The sequence below is a fragment of the Nannobrachium achirus genome (assembly GCF_963921795.1).
Source record: "Nannobrachium achirus genome assembly, chromosome: 7".
NCBI classification, from domain to species: domain Eukaryota; kingdom Metazoa; phylum Chordata; class Actinopteri; order Myctophiformes; family Myctophidae; genus Nannobrachium; species Nannobrachium achirus.
Window position 1 is genome coordinate 54,506,561 of NC_137816.1, and position 9,123 is coordinate 54,515,683.

The following is a 9,123-nucleotide window of genomic DNA, read 5'->3' on the forward strand; positions in this document are numbered from 1 at the left end:
GCAGGAGCTGGAAATCAAACCTGGGACTCTCTCTACCCATTCAGCTATGGCCGTCCCAAGCTGTGTCAGCGATCTTATCCTCATGCCGTGACTCAGATGGAAAATATGAAACACATGTGACCTGCTGATATTCATTGCATAATGGTCAAGTGACCTCCCCCCTCCCCTTCACCACACACACTGCTTGCTTAGTTGTTATGTCCAAAACAAAGTCTCGACCAGGTGTATAACATGTTCATCACATGTGGCCTTAAATGGGCAATGCATTGGATGTCAACTATTTTACACCTGTACATCTGTCTTTTGGGGTGTCAGGTAGCACTGTGGAAGAGTTGTTAAGAGGCATGGGCGGCCAGGAAGTTGAGAAGGAGAGAGCGTGCGGTCCACTCCATTCACCTCCGAGTGCATATTGATTTATTCCTGCAAACTAAAGCATCCTGTTGCACAACACAGCAGAGAGAGAGAGAGAGAGAGAGAGAGAGAGAGAGGAGAGAGAGAGACAGTGTAGAGAGCAGAGAACTCAGCGCTATCTCTCTCTCCCTCTCTAACAACATACAACTAATATGTTGTTAATGGTTCGACAACATTGGCCCTTCGCCAGCAACAGAAGTGAGGGAGGAGGAAAAGGAGAGAGAGAGAGAGAGAGAGAGAGAGAGAGAGAGAGAGAGAGAGACAGAGACAGAGACAGAGACAGAGACAGAAACAGATCATCCGAGGATAGCGTTAATTTGCATGTGAAGTTAATCTCAATCAGTATGGAAACCTGTAGTTTCTGTAAGTTCACTACATCAATGTAGTTACATAATAACACTCCCCACACAAAGCCCTTCCGAACACTTTGCGTGTATCACAACACAGGGCTGGGTTAAGACTGGTTCATGTAAAGGAGTGCTTGTTTTCGGTGGAGACGACGTAGGCGCGCCGTCTCAAGCGGACTTGAGCCACGTGAGGCAGATAGATAGATTATAGATACCTTTATTATCCCAAGGGGGATAATCAGTCACCCAGAGGCAGCACAGAAGTTTTAAGGTTTACAAAGTTACAGAGAAATATGAAAAAGAAAAAGTACTGTTATGTACAGTAAAAAAAGAGCAAGGCACAATAAAAAGAAGAATATATACATAATGTGTCAAAAACAGTCAACGCTCATAAGTGTCACGTGACGTCACAACACAAATAGCAATACTTAAAACTTATCAATGCAGTGCCAAACAAAGGTGTGACACACACACCGCCGAGCGAGCAAAAGTGAGCAAGTCGCCGTGTCGAGCGTTGCGACGTCTGCTTGAGCCGACTCAGCGCCGGTATGAGTTGTAAACCAGGGGGCCAGAATAGTAAATCTTCTTCCCCCCGACTTTCTGCACCTCCGCGCGGTCCAAGTGAACACAGGGGAGCGCTCCCTACCTCTGGTTCAGCCAATCACAAGCTTCCGCGGGCGGGTCTTGCCTTAACCCAGCCGTTGTTTTGATACACCCAAACACTTTCCGTTAGTGAGAGCCAAGACGGTGTGTCCCATAGTGAGTGTGTTGGTGCGGGTGCAGTGGTGGAAAAAGTACTCAAATGTCCTACTTAAGTAAAAGTATCAATACTGCAATGTAGAAATACTCTGTTACAAGTAAAAGTCTAGAATTCAAAATGTAGTTTGAGTAAAATTACAAAAGTATTGGCATCAAAATATACTTAAAGTACCAAAAGTACAAAAATGTTTGAAAATAGCAGATCTACAAGCTCACAACGCATCACGGTGTGACGCGTTGTGAGCTTGTAGATTGGCTGTTTTAAAATAGCCATAGGTATAAAATAGGGCTAAAGTGGATTAATCTATGTTTTGTATAGTAATAATATAATAATGTATATCTGCAAAGTAACTAGTAACTAAAGTTTTCAAATAAATGTAGCAGAGTAAAAAGTACAATATTTGGATCCGAGATGTAATGGAGTAGAAGTAAAGCGGGTAGCGGGTGGGAGGCTCGCTAATGTCTCTTTCTGCATGGCCAAACGCGTTATTTATTAGTCATTGTGTGTGACCACTGAGCGTGAATATATCTGTAATCACCCACACAGCTGTCACGTGGAGGTAATGGAGAAACAATTAGCCAAAACGAAAACAGAAATGTGTTTTTATTTCTTTCTTTTTTGGGGGGAGGGGTTCAAAATCAAATAGTGCCCCTCAAGTTTGACTGTCTGTAGCCCAAATTGAATAAAGGTATTTTTACCTACAAAATCCACCTTGAGTGTCTGGACCTAGATTTTTTTTTAACCATTTTTGACATAATGTTTCTTCTCTCATTATTCCCTTCCATGAGCACCGGCGGTTTGAGGGATACCAGCAGTATCATGTAATTATTAATGAGTTCATGTATTTGCTTTAATTATTTATTTAATGTGTTTGCGCTTACACACAAAACATTACGCTTTTCTATTCAGACACTTCTATGACTGGCAGGGCTTGACATTAACTTTCACATGCACATGGGCGTAACGTATATGTTTTACACCACTAATTTGTCTCACGATGAAGAGGGCAATTATCGACCAGGAAGAAGCCAACAAATTAGAAGGGACAGAATGAAAGGAAACAATGTGATCGGCTGACAAAGGAAAGGAGAAGAGATTACGCTGTCAAATCTGGAGTGTTCAATAATCTCTGTGAGCATTCAACAGACCCTTGCCTTAACATTTGTACACTCCTGGAGTTACAAATACAAATGAACACTGGGGGTTGAACTGACACATTCTCATATTTCTGCCAATAGTTGGTAAAGAGGGCATTCGTTTTCTGAGGCTGACTATAGTAATATAGTATAATAATGCTAATTGTGTTCATGATAATCTATGTCATATTACAGCTACTATTAACAATAGTGCTACAAAATATCTACTGTAACCGTTCTGTACTAATATCACTGCTACTCCATCTATATGTGTCTTACCGCCACTTCTACCACCACTACTAGGCTACTACTACTACTGCTAATACAACTACCACCACTCTCGTACCTGTTAAGGAAAGCGTTAAAGGATGTTTGTTTAACAGTCTAGCATGGCCACTGTCTTTGTGCCCCCCTCACAGTCTCTCACACACATGCAATGTAACACAATTAAAAACACACCATCACTGTAATCTCTATTGACATGCATAGCAGCTGAGAGGATACATTAATTTATACAATGAAAATCACACTGCAATCACGGAAACGAATGAAGTCACAACCCCATTAACGCTTGCTTAAATGCAGATTTTGCATGCCGCCGCTTAATGGCGTGGTGTGGGAAATATGAGTCATGCTAGTAAAATTGCACAGCAAATGCTACATAAAAACAATGTTGACGTGAGTGAACCGTTAAATATGGGGTGATGTGAACAACTCTTCGCCCTTCAGGCTGTACCTCCCTGTGCAGTACGCCGGCAATTTATGTAATTGTTTTGCCTGCAATATACTGATATTGTAGTGTAAACACAGCTTACATTTCATGCCCCCCCCCCTCCCCCGCCTATGTGTAGTACTGTTACATCATTGTCATGTTATAATGATTATGCATCTGTATTTTAACCACTTGCTTAGTTGAATGGGCTCTGCACTTGTTTCACTACCTTTTCACCATGTGAATATAGAGGGTATGCGCATGCATTAAGTGAATGGCAAATCGAGTGGCAAAGTGAATGAATGGCAAAGTGAGTTTAACGTTGTTTACTTTAATGCAATCAGTATCAGATAGGACTTTTCTGTTTGGATGTATGGGCTGTCAAGGCCAGAAAGTATTTATATGCCACTCAGTAGGCGTTCTCTCGTAACTTCCGGGTATGACGATGATGTCATCATGTCACGTGCAATCGTGCATACCCTCTAATGTTTATGGATGCATCTCAAGGGGTTATCCTTTCAATAAAGGTACTGTATTGTAAGTTATATTTATGGTTAAAACAAAAACATTTTTTAAGTGTTTCGTCAGGAACAGATGTCTCCCTGTCTCTCCAGCTCTGAACAAATTACATTAAATTACATTTCAAAGGAGCTTTATTGACATGAGAAAACTAGGAGCTATATAGGACTCATGTGATGAAGAGGTTTGGAGGAAGCCCTCTCTCGACTCTCATATATACATCACACACACACACACACACACACACACACACACACACACACACACACACACACACACACACACACACACACACACACACACACACACACACACACACACACACACACACACATCATTGCACAAATACATACATCACATACACACACCTCATTGCACAAACACATTAAACGTGCACTGATAGCGGAAGGAAGCCATGCTCCAAAGGTTCCCGGCCGGTGCTCACTCCACCAAAGCCCTGTGTAACCACAAGAGGTGGCCAGGTGCTGCCAGAAGTCAGCTGTGAAATGAACTGCAGCAGCAGCAGCCAATGTTTAACATTCACAAACCACTGGACTGAAGACAAGCAACCACACTCTGGGAAAAGTCATACAAAAATTCCAATCGTACACTTCAGGAGTTTTCACCCTAAATTAACAGTAGCTACTCCTCAGTTACTAATATTGGATTTTATAAAACCTAGCGTAGATCAGCTATTTTCACTAGTTCTGTCTTGTATGATGAAGCAGGGCTTTACTTTATGAAAATAAACGTACAAATTTGAAACTTGATTTGAAATACAGGGTTATTGCCCGAGTAACGATACTGTATGGTGTGAATAGGGTATAACAATGACCACAGTAAAACATCACATGTCTTCTGTGTAATTCTCCTGCTAATTGTGGAAGGGTATGCCCATCACATCAAAACGTGTCATTTCGCCCCACACATTTTGGGTCACTGGGCTTGAACGGGGTATTTCTTATTTTCTTTACCACGTGAATGGGGTCGTTTTCCCCATATTATATATATGATCTCCTCACCCTAGAACAAAGGGATTTGTGTTCACAGTCTGTGGTTTTCTTTTAACTGGTGATGGTTTACAAATGGACTTATGAATGAATAATTAACACTCAGGAGGAGTCAGGGAAAGGGTATTCAGGGAAAGGGGTCAGAAACTGGGTGATGAATATTATAGTATACGGTACATATGACAATATATGGCAATCTAAATACAGGATAAGTACTGTATAATAAACAGGATATTGTGGCTGTCAGGTGGAAACCTTGTATGTTCAAAAAACCTGTTTGTTTTGTATTTATGATCATATAAATGATTTAAACTAGTGAAAATAACCTATCTACAAGCACACAACGCCTGGCATTGCTGTTTTCACTATTTTGTGCCACAGTTTTGCGGGAAAAAAACGTACCAATTTGAAACTTGGAGATACAAGGTTTCTGACCGACAGTGACAATATACGTATGTAGGTTTCATTTGGCTCCATTGCTCAAGTCTTTCTCTTTCGTTGTTTTATGATACAAAACACCCACAGAGAGTGACAGATTGTGCAAATGAACACATGAACACCAACTGCATGGCTAATAAGACTAATCTACCTGTTCTCTTTACAGAAGGAGGAGGCCCAGACTGGGAAGAGAAGGGAAGCAGCTTGAGAGTGTCCAAGGTGTTCTAACAACTGTCACTATGGACACCACAGACTGACAATTACATGTAGGCCTATGTTGAGTGTACGTCATTGGTACATGCACTCTATGCACATGCCAGCATGTGCAGCATCTCTGTGTGTGTGTGTGTGTGTGTGTGTGTGTGTGTGTGTGTGTGTGTGTGTGTGTGTGTGTGTGTGTGTGTGTGTGTGTGTTTGTGCACACAGAGCTACACTTTCTAATCACCTGCCCACTATACCATGGCATCAGAGACACAATACTTCCCACAGATTACACACACCCAACGTAAGTTTAGTGAGTTTGAAAACATGGCCAACGACAAAAACTCCCATACCTACTGGGAGAAATACAACAATGTGTGAACTGTGAACACAGCAGCAATATGTGTGAACTGTTGCGATAAAAGAAGGCTAGAGAGTGGAACACAACCACCCTAAGGACCACAAACCATTGAGTGACATCCATCTAGACCTACTGCACATATAAACAGAAATGCTACCTTTAAACACATTTTAAATATGAGGCTTTTTGCATAGGAGGAAAAAAATGCAGCTTTTTGTCCCAAAGCGACTGCAAAAGATCTTTATAATAGGCCTATATCGACACAATGTGACATATAGCTCTGTTTACACAATGCTGTACCCCTCAGCTGTATTATGCCCACCTTTTTCAACAGTTTTTATTATATTTGACACTTGCTTTGGGCTTTGGCAATGTAAACCTATATGTTTCTCATGCCAATAAAGCTCCTTTGAATTGAATTGAATGGTAGGTCTACACGCGCCTGGCACAAGGTGAACGGGGGATTTTGTGTGGCTCAGCAGATAAGAATGTAGCCTACTTGAGTTAACTTTAGAGCACAGTAACATAACACAGTTATATTATATGCAAACACACAGCCTGACTCTGAGGCTGAGCCTACACACAGTCGCACACAGACTGTTGTTACCAGGCAAGTACTGTCTGCAACTAGACTGAGCTAGGTCCTTTTCATGTCAAGGACCCCCAAATTGACACTTATTATCCCGAGGACCCCCATTTCAAAAGATATGCCAGGGACCCCAATAAGAGAAGATTTTTAGAGCTCTAGCAGTGATTCTCAACCATTTAAATTTCAAGGACCCCCAGTTTGACATGCATTAGGCTACGGGCCCCCATTTAATGGCATTTCTATCTCTGGGACCCCAATTTATAATGTAAAATCAATCACAATTTGGTTCCATTTGTACACTCAGACCCATAAGAGTCCATTTGGTTCATTTAACTGGGGACCCCCCCTGGAACTCCCTCAGTGACCCCTGGGGGTCCCCGCACCCCAATTTGAGAACCAATGAGCTAGGTAATGTGAGTTCCATCCAGATTCCACACCCTATGAACTATGAAGGCTTTATCCATGCTATGCCAAAACAGTAACACATTAGTAGCCTTGTAACAACTTATCATGGCAGCGGGAAAGCAAAGCATTGAAAAGCAAGTCTCTCTCACCTGCTTTAGAAGCCGTATACACTCCAGTCCCCGCGGAGCCCTGAGCCGTGAAATCTCTCAATTATCCAAATCCCAGGGATTCTGTAAAAAGCCAGTCAAAATCCACACCGATCGTAACGGGGAAAGGCGCCGTCGTCAGCCGCTAGTCTGCCTTTGTGTCTCGTCCAAAAGATGCGGTTAAAAAACTCAGGTGTCGCTCCAAGGAAGAAGTGGAACCACAACACACCTCGCCGTAAAGTGCGCTGAGCGGAGCTCTATATTATATCCCAGTGTTGTTGTACCAGGCTGGCTGCAAAACTATGTCATGTTCAGAAAGGTATTATCTGCAGCACACGCATACGTTCACAAAGACCCACCGCTTGCACAGGATACTAGAGATACAACAAAGCCAGACAGACAGAAAGTACGGCGATAGCTCCAGAGTGTTACAGAGGGAAGGAAGGGACGCACGGATACAACCGCTGCCCGAGATCAAGTGCCTTTGCCGGGGTAGAAAGAAAGAGTCCCTGTTCCCAGCCTTCCTATGTGTGTCCTGTCCTGTCCTGTCCTGTCCTGTCCTGTCCTGTCCTGTCCTGTCCTGTCCGGGAGAAGGTTTGACTTTACTTTAAATCCTTTAGAACCAGCTACATGCACATAACGTTGTGTCCTCTCCGTGGGTCTCTATTCTAATGCGTTTCTCTCTGTGTTTCTTAAACCTATGCTGACTGACCACCTCATGCATAGGCTATAGGCAGTAGCGGTAAACTGCGTGCATGCAAGTTCACCCAGCAAAGTCTTCACTCTCTCCACTCACTGTGTGTGTACGGAGTACGGACGGTGGTGCTCCTGTGCTGCTGCTGCTGTTGCCTCCTGCTGCTACACCCCTCCCCCACACACCCAAGCCCAGCCCCTCCACACACGCTCTCAGCCAATAGAGCTGTCCCACAGAGGCGTCAATTGGGTATGGCAAGATAAGGCAGCTGCCATACCTTGACTACAGGGGGGAACAAAATAAAATCTACTTCTTAAAATAAATTCATCATGCCTGTTGCTAAGGTATGGCAACATGACACCACCAGTCATGTTGCTTTTGCTGAACTTAACTGATGCCACTGCTTTCCCATTCTCTGCTGTGCCCACCCATGCCATGGTGCCCACCCACTACACGCACGCGTATACGCACTACGCACACACGCGCATGCTCTCTCTATCTCTCTCTCTCTCTCTCTCTCTCTCTCTCTCTCTCTCTCTCTCTCTCTCTCTCTAAAGCCAGTGGAACACTTTCTCATTCCCCTTTGACCAAACCCCATACATGCATCACTATTTAGACTGCAACTTATGCAAGTGTAAAACTTGCATTTGTAACACCTTGTTAGGTACTCTACTGGTAGGAGTCAGTCTGGTAATCAAGAAACTGGTTCATATCTGGCATGCCATGTCTGTTTTGATTGATTGATTGAAGACTTTACCAGTAGTTTGCATAGGGAATTTCATGACGGTACAGTTCACTGGTACAAGGTCAACTAAAAGGGGATCCTTGTAAGCTCTCCATCTTTTTTTTTTACACAAGAAACCTATATGTTGTCTCAAAGTGTCCCTGTGCATGAGCCACTTAACAGACATATCTACAAGCCTATTTGGGCTTTAAAAACAATACATTCTTAAAATCAATTGTAAAACTCTCTTCAGCAGCAGAAGTTCAGGGGTAGAGTGGCCGGTAAAAAAGAGGCCAGATCGTAACCGTGAGATTTCCAGTTCGATCCCGGGCTCCCCCAGAGTTAGTGTCAAAGTGTCCTTGACTTGAGCAAGACGCTGAATCCCTAATTGCTTCAGGCGTGTCTTGCATGGTTTCCTCCTCCATCGGTGTGTATGAATGAATGTGTGGGTTAATGTAATGCACAATCTATGTAAAGTGCTTTGGATAAAATCACTGTATAAATGCACCATTTACCAAAATGGATTGGGAGCCAATGGAGTGAGGCAAGGACCGGGGTGATACACATGGTCACGCCTTTTCTTGTCAGTGAGGAAGCGAGCGGCAGTATTACTGTATGCACGAACTGTCTACAGATGCCTGTAGAGCCCTCACCTACAGAGAGAGATTCC

General features: G+C 43.2%; 1 protein-coding gene across 1 annotated transcript in view; it reads right to left on the bottom strand.

The window, feature by feature from the left end:
• Positions 1-7,810, bottom strand: part of large2 (LARGE xylosyl- and glucuronyltransferase 2) — a 73,866-nt gene extending 66,056 nt beyond the window's left edge. Inside the window, exon 1 of the mRNA XM_080730573.1 lies at positions 7,039-7,810. The gene's annotated coding sequence lies outside the window, so the exon portion shown is untranslated. The remainder of the gene's footprint in view (positions 1-7,038) is intronic.
• Between the last annotated feature and the right edge of the window lie 1,313 nt (positions 7,811-9,123).